Raw genomic sequence first — 19,060 nt, 5'->3', positions numbered from 1 at the left:
CAAAATGATAAAATTTAAACCCTAAAGAATAAAAGTTTTTTTTTTTTTTCTCTTTTTCTTTAAAAATTTTAAATACCAGATCCAGTAGGACTTCACATAAATTAAAATTTGTCGATATTGATCCAAATAAAAATTTTCAAATGGATGGAGACATTAAAAAACATGAAAGAAATTACAATAGTTGAAAACCTATAGCTTCAAGTTAAAATTTCACCCTAGAGCTTCAGCAATCAGCTAACGTAATTGCACATAACAATGAATCAAATTCAGTACAGTACTGTAAAATCCCTCCGAACAGGTTGTTCAAGAGATTGCTTATAAACGACATATTGTCGAGAGCAATGATTGAATGTGTAATGTACTAAAGAGGCTTTATATTGAATATTTTTAGAGCAGCTTCTCCTATGTTCGATATATCTCTTTGGCACACCAAATTCATCCTACTGTATTCTTATTTTCTGTTGATCGGACCAATCTGCTTATTTTTTTTCAATACATAAAAAGGTTACATGTATATTTATGCGAGATAACAAAATCTTCACCATCTTTGAATTCCAATAAAGTTCAAATGATTTTCGAATCGTAAGAAGCATGGCATGGTAAGAATACCAATATTTCAATAAACATGGCACATCATTGAAGAGGTAATGGGGAAAAAAAGGCATTCAGTATAATTTTAATACAAATTTGCTATCTTAATACATATATGTGGGGAACCCCCCAAAAAGTTTTCTTTACACATCTTGAGAAAATTAAGCACTTTTTAAGGACCTTTTTTCAAAATTAAGCACTTTTAATGCGCTTAAAATGGTTTTAAAATTGAAGCACGTTTTAAACACTTTTCATGACACTACGCACCCTGATAAATATAACAATCTTGAGAAAGGGAGAGGAAATATAATAGAAGTAAAAGAAATTTTCATTACATTAAAATTTCAGATTCATCATTGGTTGTTAAAAAAATCACAAATTAGTACCGACTTTGATATTTATAAACTTGTATGTATATTAAAGAATAAAATTGTGATCCGAATCAGTTTTACATTTCATATTACTATAATTTAAATATAAATAAATCTTACACATATAAACACATTCTTTAATTTTTTTTTTTAGTGCTTGAATAGGAAGTCTTACCTTTCAATTGAATGTTGACAAGAAAATGAGGAGAATCATTTTCAAGGAATGAATTTTTTAAATCTCAAAATAGAAAATAGCAAGTTAATATTCTGGCTTGGATATTTTTAATACTTTACCAGCAAAGAGTTAACAAATGCATAGGGAAAGCTCCAAACTTTATTTTTAATAAATAAAATTTTTCATAAGTAGTGTTTTTCACATTAAACACCATGTTAATATATTTTCATATTCCATCAGTCGTTGACTTTGTACTTTTCATTAAGATGGCATCTCATGGTTGACTGACAATATAATTTTCATTCAGGCTATGTTAGTCATTGTTGACAGATATGTATTAGAAATTATATTGTTTAAATTTTAATCTGGATATCACAAAATAATGAACCTAAACACATGCTATCTTACCGTAACTTAGCATAGATTTCTGGTATGGCCAATCAAATATTGCAGGCTAGATAAAGAGGAAGCAAAAATAGGCTTTGCACTTAATGGGTTTACATTAAAAATAATTGCTTTTGTGACATTATAAGATGCACACATTTTACCAATACAACTGATTCTTCTGTTGGTCATAAAATTACACTTCCGGCATCTTTAAAAATATGTCTAATATACGATATTGATTTCAAGCAGACATTTCTCATTTTTACAAAAGATTCAAATTTTATAATGAATAATTACAATATATAGGCAAAGTGAAAAAAATATAAACTTAAGTATGGCAATCTCAGCATACAATTGAGTTTTCAGGTGCTTAAAGGCGGATGACTGAAAGTAAATTTCATCAATCTTCAGTTCCTTAATGATCAGTAAAAGTAGCTAAAACTAATAAGAAATTGGCTTAGAGGGAAAAAATACACTTAATGAACCAAGAAGTGCCCTGCACTTACCAAAGGGTAAACAATTATACCTTCAGACTAAAATATATTTCTAACACAAAAACTAGAATTACTTCATTAATATTGCATTAATATAAAAACCATGAGAAAGAAAGAATATTTTCCAACAGTAACATACTTTCCTATTTAAACATTTAAGTTTTTTTTTAACTTCAAAATAACAAAGAAATTGATAACTAATACTTCTTTAAAGAATAAACTGCTACAAAAAGTAACTTTTCAAAATAAAACACATAATTGTGGTCTTTCCTTAACGCCCTAAAGACTTTCGCAAGCCCTAAAAATATCGTATACATAATCATGTAATTCTGAGGTACTGTAATATAACTATCAGAACTTAATTCTAAAAAACAAAAATAAAATCTTTAACAATATTTACAAGAAAAGCTTACATAATTAAGAACCATTGTGTATACTTTATAATACTAAGCTAGAAGAAAAACAGGCTTAAAAAAAACTCAGCAACTAAAAAGAATTATAGTAAGCTCTTCAGGAATTTAAATCAAGATCTTACAAGCAAATTAACTTTAAAATGATGAGACACTAGCATGAATGCAATTCATTGCTAAAAAACAATATTAAATAAAATGTTCTTCGATTTCATAAAAAAAACTTTCGATTAAAAAAACTTCTAACCTTTAAAATGTTAGTTTTATCTTATTCCATAAACAGTTAATCAAAGCATTATAATTAAATAAGCAAGTGCCTCCAAATGCTTATAGTTTTCTTGCGACAAGCGATTTAATTTTGAGATTCATTTAATTTACAATGACTTTATACTTGAGCTAATTCAAATTAAAATCAAGTATTTTTAGAATAATTTTCAAAAATCTGAACAGCACTCAAGTTAACTCTAGAAAAATATTTTGCTTCATAATACAAAAATATAGGATCTTATAAACAATATTGTAGCTGTTTATTATTTTATTTTTCTATATTACTAATATTATTTTTAAATGTAAGTCCTCCACCACCACCCCCGTATACAAAAGGCTGAAACTGACTTGATAGTGTTTTACTTCAATTTATCAAGATTTAATTTTGATATAAACAGTTTTAACAATTTGCAAAATGTCATTTTAGAAGTTCAGAAAGAAGAAATTGTGCCCCCCCCCCCCCAAAAAAAACTATGAATCATGGTAGGCTTAATCTACCATGATTCATATTCAAGAACAAATTAACTTTACAATGATTTACAAGTACACAGCAAAAAGATTAAACAGAGAATACCTAAAAATATTCGAAATGAGACAAATCAACTTAAAATAACTTGTTATCAACTTAACATATCCATTTTAACCAGTAAATGTTTTTTGGATCCAAGAGTTAAAAACTAGAACAGACCAAATTACAATTTGCATTCAACAGAACTAACAATTTAATAAACACTGGAACTAAACCATTTGATATTGGAATGCTTTTGGAATAGGAACTAAACTATAGTTAAATTTAATCGATTACAATCAATGTTTTCCCAATTTAATGATATTCAGCTCTATTAATTAAAAATTAATCTGTTTTTCCAATGCTTCATGCAATAATTTTTATTGAAGCTTATAAAACAGAACAGTATATTACTTTCACAAGTAGTAGTTTGCCTCGGGCAACATCTTATTGGATACAAGAAACTTAGGTAGAAAAAAGTTTACAGAGACGATTCTAATATAAAATATTTTAGCTTTTTTTTATGTGCAGCTTAAAAATACCACAATCCATAAACAATTATGCCTGAAAAATAAACCCTTACCTAAAGGTGACCCTTGATAAAGTCTTAAAGCAGGAATCATTTTTATTCCTATTTTCTATACATTATAAACTTGAAGCTTTTGTTACCATGTTAAGAATACCGTAAATCGATATAATCAAACATTTACACTGTGATAATTGTTTTTGTTTTCTTTGAAGAAATCAAGAGATTATTATAAAGTATTAGATCTGCATTTTCTTATACAAAGTTTAGATGATAAAATTAAAATAAAAAATTACCAATTTTTAATAAGGAACTGGATATCCCCCCCTCAATTATTTTCAAACAGCTTAAGTACTAAACACAAAGTTTAAATAAAATACATATTTCCTGATAAGCAAACTTAGCTAAATTATTAATTTTTTATTAGTTAAAAGTTTTGATCTCCTTAAAAACTTAAACACATTACATCTCATACCTTTTGAATTTTTGAAAAATATTTCATTTATAATAATGTATGCTTATAATGTTAAAACTTCTTAAAAAATTAAAAATGCTTTATTTTTTCCTTAATTTTATTTCTATTCCTCCATTATTTTATATTAAAATAAACATTTAATAAAATTCTTTTCAATTTATAAGATAAGTTTAAATGCACAGGAAAAAGTTTCAAAGCATTATTTCAAAGTGAAGAAGATTTTAGCTTTATTAGACATAAAAGTATTTAAAATGCATTTCTTTTCCTCCAAAGTTTCAATAAGTACAACTTGAAATAAAAGAATACCACTGTCAAATACACATATCTTGTAATAGGAAGATTTTTATACATAAATACATCAACATGTCACATAGAATCTGAATCGCATAAGAATTCATATAGTCTTTGATATGCTCTTCAAAGTTTACTGAGAAATTATGCTTTGGAGGTGCTAATCAATATTTCAACTGACACGAAACAGAAAACTAAAATAATTTAGATTGTTTTAAATAGCAAAATTCCTTTTTAAAAAACAGACGTGTAAAGACAAAAAATTTAAGTAATATAAGAAGAAAAAGCCTTGGATTGTCAATAAACATACTATGACAATGACACAAGCATATTTTTTTTATTGCATTTCGTGTACAAAAATGTCATTTATGATATGTTATTAAGTGCGATTTATAGAATTTACAAAATTTTACTTAGTTCATTGAGAGAATAATTAATGCCAATATAAGTTATACAAAATCGCAGAATAAATAGACATAAATAGGATAAAAATAGTAACAGCGCTGAATTTCATCTTTATTTTAGTTCAATCCAACTATTATTCTACCATATAAACTAAATTTATCGCAGACCTTTAAATTTTTTTAAGATATCGCATATGTAAAAATCGCTAAATTAGTATAATTACAAAATAAAATAAAAATTAATTTAAAGTGTTCATAAAATAATGTGTGAAACTATTTTCAAAATTAATACACGTACAAGAGAACTCAATGGGCTTCACATATACTCAACGTGAATACCTATAAACAAACACTCCCGGCATACTGAGGGATGCGCATGTACACAAACTTATTGAACATGAAACCAAGGTGAGAAATAACGAAAAATTTCATACTGACAATACCTTTCAAAACTATCTAGGCTGAAAAAACAAAATTTTAATTTACAGACATTAATTTAAAATGATTAAAATTAATTATAACACATTTAAAAAACAACGTGCTCCACAAAGTCCAAAGGAATAAAACTATATTAATTTTTTATTTAAAATCTGAAACACCCAAAAAACAACTATTTTAAGTCTTAACAACAAGGCAAAACTTAAATGATACTATAAACAAGACTTACCTTCAAAATTAGTGTTAATAAAGAAGTTTTACAAACTCCTTATCGAAATAGCCATATGGCGAAACGTGCTTCCTGAGATTCGTACGAAATTAGCAAGTTAGTCAAAATAGTATTAAACCAACAGTTACAGCTCAAGGAAAAAATTTTATGCTTAAATTATAAAGTAATAATGAGAAATTTCATAAGTGTATAATTAGTTTTTATGTATTCTAAATTCAACGTGAACTACGTAGGCACAACACAAGTACCACGAGATACGAGAATATACTTATCTCGAGTAGAGAGTATAGACTTTGTTGATACTTCGTCTCTTCGGACCGATTTGTGCATGGGCAAAGTAAAGGCACTTTTGATTGGTTGATTTTTCGGACGCATGCGCATAAAGTTGGAAATCAGCAATCACAGCGTCTACATATTAAATTGCACGTTTGCTGTGCTTATCTCTATAACGCTGATAACATAAATAATCTCTTTTGATTGCAATAAATTAATATAAAAATTAATATAATTATTAGTTTCTTAACTTCTTTCGTAAATTTAGAAATTTAATCGATAGAAAACATGTGTGAGTAGGGAGCAATACAATGAGTTTAGTTGTTCAGGTGTTGTTTAACTAGTTATTAATTATGAAATGTGCTATAAATTATAATGTATTAAATCACCTGAAAGCATAGTGAACAGTAAAAGATGCACTTCTGTTTAGATTAAAGCTATCAAACTCATAGTTAACCAATTTTATTATTCATTCAGAGAAATTTCTAGCAAATTTTAAGATGAGAAATAAGAAATACCTCAAAAATTAAAAAGAGCTATTGAATGCACAAGATTTATTCATAAAATCACTTAGAGCGACTTGTCCGAAATACAATGATACTATTTCTTCTAAGTTATTTTTTAAATTCTTATTCTTTATTTTCGAAAGTTCGATCAAACTGCTGAACTTGAAATATAGAGAGGAGATTCAACTTAATAGGCATCAACGGCCTCCTTCTACATGACAGAAATTTTGCATATAATACGGTTGTGAAAATTTTGTAAAGCAGAATAGTGAGTTCAAGAAATTAAAAGATAGTTTTTCATACACTTTTATTAAACGTATACAGGTTTCATGTTTGTAAAAATGAAATACTGTAATCGATTTTTTTTTTGGCAGCTAGAATTCTGAAATTTTGTTTATTTATGTGTCTTTTCTATGTCTATACACTATTTTTATATTTTTAGAACTTAATCCTCAATTAATAAATAAATTCAATTTGATTTTATTTCCTGTTAGCACAAGATATTTTATACTATCTCCTCGCTATCGATCAAAATTCTGAACGCCGAACAATATCGTGAAGATATCATAATAATGTTTTTAGGCATTTCCTGATTCCGTACTAGTCGCATCATCCTAATAGTGAATTGAATAAAGAAACTGATCTGAAAACTTCCCAAAATAAACATAGTTGCGATTAAAAAGTAAAAAATAATTCAAATTAATAAAATTAATTTTTTAACTCTACTTCAATTTCTGTTCTTAAAGATGTGTTTTAAAAACTTTGTTTTATAAATTCTTTGAGGAAGGGCTCGTAAAATGCTGTTCTGAATTAATTTTTCTAAAAGAACGAGTCAGAATTTATCTTCAGTTGCGGATTTCTGATATTAGGAGATGTAGGGCCCAAATGGAAACAATTTTTGATGGTATCTGGTCAGCCAACTTCCATCCTGAATATAAAACTGATTTAATAAAAAACACTTTTTAAAAATTATGTTTACTCGTGAATAAGAAGATAGAAGTTATTTTTTTAATTATTTTCTGCTTTTTAATCATTAATTACTGTTATATATATTATGGAGTCTTAAACTGAAATTCTTTCTTAAATCCACTATCAAATGGTGCAACTAACATGAAATTAAAATTTAAGTAAATTGATAGATCAATTCATATGTAAATTCTAAAAAAAAAAAATCGTGTATAGTCATAAAAAATACAAATATGGGTACAATTTTAAAACTCTACCAAATCAAGAAGTAAGTGAAAATTCCAGTCAAAAGAAAGATATTCCATTAATTACGCCAGTTGAGAATTCAGACACAAAATACATTAGAAATAGATAAATAATGCAAAACTGCAATTGCAAATCATATGCAAAATTTAGGAAAATAAAGATTTTCCAGATTGAAGTCAAAATGCTTATCATTATTTAAATAGCTCTGTAGAAAAGTGTTAAATCGTAATATTTCAAAATATCAAAATTTTTATAAAGGATAAAAAATTTTATCTTGATATTAAAACAATTGTTTCGAGATTCAACTGCGTTTTTATTCATCGTCATCATATTTATTACATTGGAACGAAAAAAATCTTATTTCTCTTCCCAATATTTGAAAAATCTTCATTTCGTTTTTTATTTATTTCATCACGAACATCCAATGTTAATTTATACATGTATACATTTACATATCTGTTAAAACAAATAATGTTTTTGTAAGCAAATCATGCAAATGGAAGCTATCACAAAAGTTCGATTTATCAATAATAATAATAATAAATAAAATTTATACAAAAATGCAGCAGGAGAAAATAATGAATTGTAAATTAAAGTAGGCAAAGAATGATTCATTCATTATATTTCACAGCACATAATGAATAAACAATTAATGAAATTTAAAAAAAAAACATTGAAACTATGTTTATTGATAGGAAGTTTAACAATTTAATAAATCTTTCTAGGGCCGTGGGAAGTATGCTTCCCACCAAATTTATCAATATTTGTATGAAATTATGTAGGTTGGCATAAGTTCTTTTTAGAAAGACAGAAACTTAGATGCTTCAGTTCTTTATCTCAGACAAAATGATGTGTCTTGATTTGTTATTTAATTATTAATTAACCAAATTAATTAATTAATCAAATTAAATTCATTTAATAAACTAAATGAATCCCTTTCCTTATTCTAATTTCAAGCCTAAAATATTTTAACATAATATGCCTAGAAAAAAATAGCCCTTTTAAGGGATAACAGTAATTTTTATAAACATACTTAAATTTTTAAGAAATCCAGATATTTATTTAATTCATTGAATAACAATCAAATGAGAGAGGGAACTAAAGGCTTTAAAAAGTTATTTAGTCATGAACACTGTGGACATAAAGAACGGCTGAATTTAACTCATAAAAATAACTTTGGTTTCAATTTTTTTTTTTTTTTTAATTCGTCTTACAGGCGAACATCTTAACATCATTCAAGGTTATTCGGAATGTAAGGTTCGATTTCTTATAAAATATAAATCATCACAGATTATTTCAAAAAAATCATTTTCTTTACTTAATTCTTTACATATTTCTTATCTTCCTACTTAGTTTCTATGTTTATTTAAATATTTTCTATTACATTCTACAATAGAAAGTGTATATATATGTCGTAGAAGTTTGCTACTTTTGAGGTTAAACAATCTTTAACTGCTTCTTTCACCTCATCATCTGTGGCGAAGTGTTTGTTGCCGAGAAATTGCTCTAGGCAGTGGAACAAATGAAAATCGTTCTGTGTCGAATCTGGACTATTCGCTGGGGGAGGAATGGGGGGTAAATTTGCTCCCATTAAAAGATCTGATCAGATTTCGGATTCGACTGGCATAATAGGGTTTGACATTGTCATGAAGCAAAAAAATTCGAGACATCAGAAGGCCATATCTCTTATTTTACGTCGAAGTTTATTAATGGTAGAGCAGTAAGCGGCTGCATTTATTGTTGTCCCTGGCTGCATAAATTAAACTAAGAAAACTATTTCCTTTTACTTTCAGGTTGAGACTTTTTATTCGGCCTTGATTCTGACTGATGATCCGTATGACGCCTGTTACGGCCTTGTTGGCGCCTTTTGTAAGGAATGTAGCAAACCTATGCTGACTTGGCTTCAGCGATAAAATTATTGTAACCCTGCTGACATGGGGTCAGTTTGAAAAACAGTTTCGTACTGAGGAGTTCGTTGCGGGGTCGTTGCACCTCGATGAAATAAAAAGTTGGCTTTCGAATTGTCGTTTGATTTTTAAAGAATACAGTCCACTTATTAAAAAATTGAATGAACCAGCTTAACTTATGGTAAATTCGTACCATAAAATTTGGTCCGTCGAGCCGGAGTTTGAATTTTAATTAAATTTCGATTTGAATAGTAAATAATAATGGAGAAAGACATTACTTCGTTAAATAGGACTCGTGGTGGAATCAAGGCGCAAATAACTAGACTATTAACGTCAATAAAGGATCAGCAGTTTGAGGATGTTGAAATAGAAGAAATTGAAGTCAAGTTGGATAAAGTGCGTAAATTAAATCAACAGTTTGAACTTTTAAGACAAGACTACTACAAAGTTGTGAAAAGAGATGAAGATTTAGTGGAAATTGAAAATAGCTTCGAGGATATCGACTCGGATCTCCTAAAATTGGAGGTAAGCTTGAAAAAACTTTTTAATAATTGCATGCATGAAAATGGGAATGCAAAAATTAATAAATCTAATGATGTTAATATCAAGCTGCCAGAAATCCCATTACCAAAATTTTCGGGTAATTTTGAGGAATGGAACATTTTTAAAGCTCAATTTGATTCGTTAATTTCTTCTAACAAACAACTTTCAGAGTCGCAAAAGCTTTATTATTTACAATCATGCTTAGTTGGAAGTGCGGCTCGGATGATATCGAATGACGATACATTTCATTCCTTATTGAAAGCTTTGGAAGATAGATTTGATAATAAAAGACTTATTGTTAATACTCACATTAATGAAATATTTTCGATTGAAAAGTTGCACAATGAAAGTGCCAAAGATTTAAGATCATTAGTTGATCAATTACATAAACATTTAAGAGCTTTAAAATTATTGGATTTAGATTTGGATAAACTAAGTGAAGCTATGTTGATTAATATTATTATGCAGAAATTGGATAAAGAATCGCGTAAACAATTTGAAATGACTTTGACGTCAAATGAGCTAACTGATTGGAATACCTTTATAAAATTTATTGAAAAAAGATGTCAAATTTTAGAAAATTTACAAAGTAATATCGTTCAACCACCAAAATCGAAATTTATTTCCCAAAGTTCTAAACCTCGTACTTTGGTAACAAAGGTAAATGACACTTCATCAAAGTGTCCTGTTTGTCGTCTACCAGCAAATCATCCTATCTATAAATGCAAAAGTTTTCTTGATTTAAATGCTGTGGAACGTTTTAATATGGTTAAAAAACTCTCTCTGTGTGTGTTGTGCTTAAAACCAGGGCACAAATTAGCTTTTTGTCGCCAATCTAAGTATTTGTGTAACATCTGCAATGGTAATCACAATTATCTCTTGCACAGACATCGCAAACCTTCGATCGGAGGAGAAAATGTTACTCATTCCGAAGCAATTCCTTCGGAGCAGAGGGCTGATTTATCCCCCACAGATGTGACCTTGGCCGATCCACAGCATACTTCCTCTGCCTGCTTAGTCGTAAAAAATAAAAGCGTTCTACTTCCAACTGCAATAGTACTTATTCAGAATATTTATGGCCACTTCTCGAGGGCTAGAGTAATACTTGACAGTGCTTCTCAGGCAAATTTTGTAACAAAGCAGTTTGCGGACAATGCGAATTTGCGAAAACAAAAAATAAATACATCGGTTTCTGGATTGGGAGGAATTTCTACTTCGATTGAATATGAGGCTGTTGCAAATATAGCCAATTGTAATGGATCTTTCTTTTTATCACAAACCTTTTTTGTAATAGATAAAATTACGGATATGGTTCCGGCAACAAATGTTAATTTAGAGAATTTAGAAATTCCACAGGTTATGCTTGGTGATCCGGAATTTACACGGAGTTCCAAAATCGATGCCCTTTTGGGTGCTGAAACCTTCTTTGAAATTGTTAAGGGTGAACAAATACGTTCATCTCTAAATTCATTAATATTTCAAAATACTGTATTTGGTTATGTCGCTGGTGGCTATGTAAATACAAATAATCAGGAGCCATGTACTAATTTATGTACTTTAGTTTCCCGAAATGAAAATATTGAAAAAGTAATCGAAAAATTCTGGTTAGTGGAAAATATTAGTGAAGAAAATACTATTCTTAGTAGTGAAGAAGAGTTTTGCGAGGCTCATTTTAAAGAAACCCACACCAGAAATAAGGATGGTCGATTCGTAGTTAAAATGCCGATGAAAGAAGGTTTGTTGGGTGATTCTAAAGCCTTAGCCAACGTTAGACTTAACCAAACAGTTAAGCGATTGCATAAGAATCCCATGATGCAAAATTTATATAAGGAATTTATTGCAGAATATGAAAATTTGGGTCATATGGAAAAAGTGAATAATGACATGTGTGAAGGATCTTATTATTTGCCGCATCATGGAGTTTATAAACCTGAAAACTCAACCACAAAATTAAGGGTTGTATTTAATGCCAGTGCCCCTAGTACATCGGGACAAAGTCTAAATGATTTGCTTCTTGCCGGTGCAGTGAAAGAAAATATTTTTGAAATAATGACTAGATTTAGGACTTATAAATACGCATTTACGGCAGATATTAAAAAGATGTACCGTCAAATATTAATTGATGAATCGCAAAGAAATCTCCTAAAAATATTATGGAAAGATGATATGAATGAGTTTCCAACTACTTATCGCCTTAACACTGTCACTTACGGCACAAAATCGGCTCCATTTTTGGCCATTCGTTGTTTGAAGCAACTCGCTTTGGATGAAGCGAAAAAATTTCCGTTAGCTTCGCAAGTTACACTAACAGACGTGTATATGGACGATTTCGTCTCGGGTGCTGCTACTTTAGAAGCAGCCCAGGAATTACAAAGGCAGTTGATACAAATGCTGCAAACTTGTGGCATGGAGCTTCATAAATGGACTTCAAATTCATCTGAACTCATAAACAATAGCACTGAGGAAACTAACCACCAATATTTTCTCGTTGATCGACATTCTTCAGTAAAGGCTTTGGGTCTGAATTGGCAACCAAAAGAAGATTATTTTCTCTTTAAGGTAGACTTAAAGATCAAGCCTTTCTACACTAAAAGAGGCGTGTTATCTGTTATCGCTCGTTTATATGATCCATTAGGTCTCGTTGGTCCGGTTATCACAAAGGCCAAAATTTTTATGCAAAAATTATGGATCCAACAATTGAACTGGGAAGATACTCTCCCCCAGTCTATTCAGCCAGAATGGTCGAATTTTGTGACATCTTTGAAAGTAATTGAAAATCTCAAAGTTCCTAGATATATCTTGACAGAATCTTATGAAAGAACTGTTATAGTAGGTTATGCTGATGCTTCTGAAGCTGCTTTCGGAGCGGTAGTTTATATGAAATCTATTATGGAAGATGGCACAGCTGTCAATAAACTTATTGCCAGTAAATCAAGAGTTGCTCCCATTAAAGTAATTTCGATCCCTCGTTTGGAGTTGTCAGCGTGTCTCCTTCTGTCGCAGTTGATAGAAAGAATTCGTCCTTCTCTTCAGATGCTAATCAGTGAAACAATCTGTTACACCGATTCAACAATTGCACTTGCCTGGATAAAAACACCTCCATATAAACTAAAAACTTTTGTCGCTACTCGAGTATCAAAGATACAAACTCTCACAGAAAACTTCCAGTGGAAACATATTTCTTCCCAACTGAATCCTGCTGATGTAGTATCTAGAGGTTTGAACCCTCATGAACTCTTAACCAACGACTTATGGTGGCGTGGTCCTGACTATTTACCGGACTCTAAAAATAATTCTAGTGAACTTGATGAGTCTGCAATTTCAGATGAACAATATCTGACTGAACTTAAATCACAGTCAAACATTAGTTTATCTTCTGTAAATAATATTTCATTTCTTGAGGATTTTTTAGCCATAAGTAATGACTATGTAAAATTAATTCGTGTATTTAGTTTTATTTGCAGGTTTTTATTCAATATTAAGAATAAAACAAAAATTACCGGTCCAATCACAAATAGTGAATTGGAAAGAGCAAAAAGGAAATTAATGGAGATTATTCAGGTAAGTGAATTTTATAAAGAGATAAAGGCCCTAAAAAACGGAGTAACTTTGAAGAAGGGTCCTGTAAGTCATTTAAATGCTTTTTTAGATGCAGATAATTTGTTAAGAGTAGGTGGTAGATTGGTTCATGCAGATGTTAGTTATAATCATAAACATCAGATAATACTGCCTAAAAAGCACAAAATTACCACTCTAATTTTCCAGTATTATCACTTAAGGAACTTTCACGCAGGACCTCAATCATTATTACATTTTGTTCGGCAAGAATTTTGGCCCATTGGAGGCAAAAATATCGCAAGAAAGGTTTTGCGCAACTGTATAACTTGTTTTAGGTGCAAACCTACTCCTTTAGACCAATTAATGGGGAATTTACCTCCAGAGCGAGTAAATCCCAACCCTGTATTTTCTAACACAGGTGTAGACTTTTGCGGTCCATTTTTCATAAGGTACAAAAATCAAAGAAAGGGTAATCTACATAAGGTGTATGTAGCTATTTTCGTTTGCCTAGTTACTAAGGCTATACATCTTGAAATAGTTTTTGACTTGACATCACAAGCATTTATTGCTTGCTTGAAAAGATTCTTCTCACGTCGAGGGAAATGCTCAACTTTATTTAGTGATAATAGTAAAACCTTTATAGGAGCCAACAAAGAATTGAAAAAACTCGCTTCACTTGTTAATTTTCCTGATGAAAATTTATCAAGGTTTTTGGCAATGGAAAATATCTCCTGGAAATTTCTTCCCCCTCGGGCCCCTAATTTCGGAGGACTCTGGGAGTCTGGAGTTAAGTCCTTCAAGCATCATCTGAAAAGAACTGTTGCTGATGCAAAATTATTTTATGAGGAATTTTTAACTGTTATTAATCAAATAGAAGGCATCCTAAACTCAAGACCTATCTCACCTTTATCTTCCGATGCTTCGGATTTAGAACCATTAACTCCAGGCCATTTTTTAATAGGCAGGCCCATAAATTCTATCCCAGAGCCTTCAGTAATAAATGAACTAGACAGTAAATTAACCCGTTGGCAAAGACTAACAAAAATAGTAGAACAAATCTGGAAACGCTGGTCGATTGACTATCTAAATCATTTGCAAGACCGAAAAAAATGGCGATTTTCAAAAAATAATATTAAGAAAAATGATATGGTTATACTAAAGGAGGATAACCTTCCACCTTTTAAATGGTGTCTTGGAAGAATAAGTCAAGTTATTCCCGGACAGGACGGCAAAGTTCGTGTTGTAATTGTCAAAACTAAAAATGGTCATTTTAAAAGACCAATATCTAAAATTTGCCTCCTACCCATTCAGACTTGATTTTCTAATCTGTACATAAAAAAAAAAAAAAAAAACTGTATATTATTCTGTACATATTCAAATGTTTATTTTCTATTTTTACATATTTAATTGTACATTTATGCTTTATACTTATTTATATTTCTATGTCTTTTTTATATATGTTTTCATGTTTGAACTCGAAAAAAAAATTTTTGTTGTATATTGTGGATTATAACTTTGAATCTTGTATTGTAACTTGTGTTGCATAAACACGCAACGCGGGGCGGAATGTTACGGCCTTGTTGGCGCCTTTTGTAAGGAATGTAGCAAACCTATGCTGACTTGGCTTCAGCGATAAAATTATTGTAACCCTGCTGACATGGGGTCAGTTTGAAAAACAGTTTCGTACTGAGGAGTTCGTTGCGGGGTCGTTGCACCTCGATGAAATAAAAAGTTGGCTTTCGAATTGTCGTTTGATTTTTAAAGAATACAGTCCACTTATTAAAAAATTGAATGAACCAGCTTAACTTATGGTAAATTCGTACCAACGCCATTCCATTGACTGATATTTGGACTCTAGGGTCATGTGAGAAACTCACATGACCCTAGAGTCTTTCGTCCCCTGTGACGATATTCTTTGAAAGTTGATCACCCTCTTTGTGACATAGGTTTAAAAAATCAAGAGCACAAGCCTTTTTTTTCTTTGGTATTCTTCAGTAAGCAGCCTGGATACCCAACGTGCATGCAATTTGCAAAATTGCAAAATTGACCATTTTGACAATTTTGTGCAAATTTGTACTACCCACATTCAGAAATTCCAATGCTAAAGTTGAAATAATGAATCGCCACTCTTCTCGAATCTTTTCGTCCACGGCATTCATCAAAACTCTGATTACCGATGATCGGCCTGACTGCGGTTCATCATAAACATTTTCTTGTCCTTCCTTGAAAGTTTTCGTTCACTTACGCTCTTTATCACTTATCTCATTGGGGCCATATACCTCACTTATCTGTCGATGAATTTTCACCGTTGAAAAACGTTCTTTGATTTCAAAAACGTATCCCTGGCCGTATTTCATAGCCAACGGATTATCAATTGTTTTAAACATTTTGAATTGACTCGTTACAACAATATCAATGACATTGTTTGATGACGCAAATGACGTTGTTTGATGAGCAAGGCATACAGAGAGTTGGGGCACGTGTGCATTTCAAAGTTCGTCCGACATTCGATTAACTATCTCGTTTCGGATCTTACTTTCGGAATAACCCTCGTATTAGCAATAAATCCAATGCTCCAGAGAAAAAAAATCTTATTTGCCCATGATTTAAAATTAAAAATCACTTAACTAAGTTATTCAGTTCCATCAATAATTACTTAATCAAGTTATTCAATTCCATAAATAATTGCTTAACCAAGTTATCCAGTTCGGCCATAAATCTGTTAAGGTACGTCTGTTTCGATTCTCTTTTTCGCAAATATTGCAGTCCTAAGACATCATCGAATTACACCTTTTGCTGACTGACCAGTTTAACAACTTGCCCTACAGCAAGCCCTTTAACCCATAAGACCTCAGGATGTGTCGGTGAGAGAGAGAGAGAGAAAGAGAAGAACTTGAAGTTACAGAGTATTGCTGGAACTTTCCGCACTTTTTCTCAAACAAATAATTAGTTATAAATTTTATGTAAGAAGCAATCTCTTCTGTGCAAAGCCTGGCAGAAAGGACCATACAGATTTTTTATGGCTGATAAGGCTCATGAAAAACAACAATTAGGAAATAGCAGTCTTTGCAGGAAGTGACTAAACGATGTGCTTTTTTTTCTGTTTTCTTTTCTTCCTTTCTTTTTTTCTTGTTCTTATGTAAGACTCATGGCTATAAGAAAAAGGACCACATATGTCAAGAAATGAATTTAAAAATGTGAAAAAAATCCTTGATTTAATTATCAAAAAATAAACTGATATCTGATTTTGATTTGAATAATTTCTAGTGTATTTTTGTTGCAGCTGGCGTGGGGCCCTATTGGAAACAGTCGGTTGAATCGGCTAAAGGCTGATCCTGATTCCTGATTATTATCACAGTTTTTTTTTTTTGGTTGTAGCATTAAAAGTTTATTTTGCAAGATTTTTATCTACACTGATGCATTAAAATTCTAAACCGCACTTTCATTTTACGTCACTGGTCTTAAATAGCATAGGTAGATGAGCTCATCATATTGTTTTATTATATAGGGCACCTAGAATGCTTTATTATAAAGTTTCTTATAGTTTTAATATGAGAATGTTTAATGCCTTATATAGTATAACACTAGGACATTCTTTTGAAAAGATTGGGTATGTTGTAAATCTTTAATTTTGGGTAGGGGATTATATTACTGATTATTATCGTGCTTTTTTTCAACTTCAGATTTTATTTTCTATCTGAAAAGTCAGTGTTCCTGTTTGAGATAAATATTTGTATTGGAAAAAGGGCTTGGTCTGGAATTTGACTTGAGCATGAATGGTAGTATCCAGTAATACAGTGTGGGTAAATGTTGCTCAAAGTAAATTTGATTATCCGTAGTTTTCATCAAAAATTTAGCGAGTGGAAATGTTACTCAGGGAAAGGTGTTATATTGTCGTTCCTCTTCATACTTCACTGTAAATAGTAGCATATGCACATTAACGCTTTGTTCTCATGGTGATCCTTAAGATTGGTGTCAAAAACACCCTTGCTGCTTTACCACTCTATGTAACATCACTGATAGTATCTCCAGCATGTGGACTCAATAATATATTTAGTTGGTATGTATGGAATTTGTGAACTATAAAAAGTATTAGAGAATCTAAATTTCGGCCCTGAAGGTAGGCTTTCATTTTAAAGTTTTTTTAAAATTAAAGTCAGGTGAGAGTAGTTACTATAAGCTATTTATAAATAAAAGATTTCTTTAAAAGTTTTATACCATAAAAGTGTAAATTTTAAATTTAGTCAAAAAGTATTGAAAGTTATATATATATATATATATATGTGTGTGTGTGTGTGTGTGTGTGTGTGTGTGAAATTAAATTTATTCGAATATTTAAAAATAGCCTTTTTCTAACCACTTGAAATTATAATTCACTTTAACTTCTGAGTTGCGTGGGTAATTGGCTTTCTCTCGTTTCTCGGTTTGATATTTGTATACGTAACTATCCAACGTTAAATCACAGTATCATATGAAAATTACGCTCTTAAAATAAACGCTTGTTTCATTAAATTTTGTTAAAATTCCCGGTTGAAGCTCTGTAAACCTTGAATGCGTTCCCACACCCCTTTTCTTACTCTGATTTCCACATTGTTCTTATCAGTGTGCCCATTGAGTTTCTGGTAATGGATCTAACAAAAAACTCTTAAAAGCTGCTGAAAATGTAGCATTCTGCCTAATAATGTAGGAGAAGGAAGTTGTGATTTAAATATAATTCATGTTCTGCTCTTTTATTAGAAGTTTCCTTATATAATTTTATGGCAAAATGTATGGCCACTTTGCCTTAAAATTCTATGTGTTTTGAAAGGCTCGCAGGAACGAAGGGAAAGGATGGAATAGCTATTGCTTTCTAAAGGATATTCATCTGCTGATATATTTTATTTTTATCACTAGCTACCCCTGAAAACTGCAAACGTCTAATGTTTATTCTGAATATTATTAATGAACTTTTATGATTTATAAAAGTTTAAGGAATATTGATAGAAATTATCAGTATTTTAAATTCCTTTATTTATTTTGAATTTTCTGAGTATTTATGTTTTGAAACGTTTGACTTCATAGTTTATGTATTAGGAAATGTATTTTAAATTCAAGAGTATTTTCATATCGTTTTACAATAGAGCACGCTATTCGAATTTTTGCAGAATAATATAAATTAAATAATTACATTTTAAAAGCGAATACAGAATTAGGGAAACATGAGTTGTTCATGATTATCAAAAAACATTTCATTCTTGAAAATATTTTAAATATAATTTTTTAAATTTGATAAAGCATGTATCCAGGATAGTGAAAGGGCCTTACTAGTTCATGAAATCCCCTTTTTCAAGTAAAATTCAGTTTCATGGAAGGAGCAAAAATTTTCTCCTTTTGATTTGCTTTGACCAAACGGCAAAGGGTTTAGTGACCAGAGAGGGCATTTGTAATACAAATACCCCGGGCTCCAATCTTAAGGGGTTCTATGATTACAGACTATTAGTGGGCTTACGACGTTT

At 30.5% G+C, this 19,060-nt stretch overlaps 1 protein-coding gene across 2 annotated transcripts in view; it reads right to left on the bottom strand.

Annotated features, from left to right (window-relative positions):
* Window positions 1–5,886, bottom strand: part of LOC129960125 (la-related protein 1B-like) — a 42,378-nt gene extending 36,492 nt beyond the window's left edge. For both annotated transcript variants that reach the window (XM_056073265.1, XM_056073266.1), the window contains exon 1: window positions 5,567–5,886. The gene's annotated coding sequence lies outside the window, so the exon portion shown is untranslated. The remainder of the gene's footprint in view (window positions 1–5,566) is intronic.
* Window positions 5,887–19,060: the final 13,174 nt, after the last annotated feature.

Source organism: Argiope bruennichi, chromosome X2, assembly GCF_947563725.1.
Source record: "Argiope bruennichi chromosome X2, qqArgBrue1.1, whole genome shotgun sequence".
Taxonomy (NCBI): domain Eukaryota; kingdom Metazoa; phylum Arthropoda; class Arachnida; order Araneae; family Araneidae; genus Argiope; species Argiope bruennichi.
Note: the sequence above shows the minus strand (reverse complement) of the source record. Positions and strands in the feature narration are given on the sequence as shown.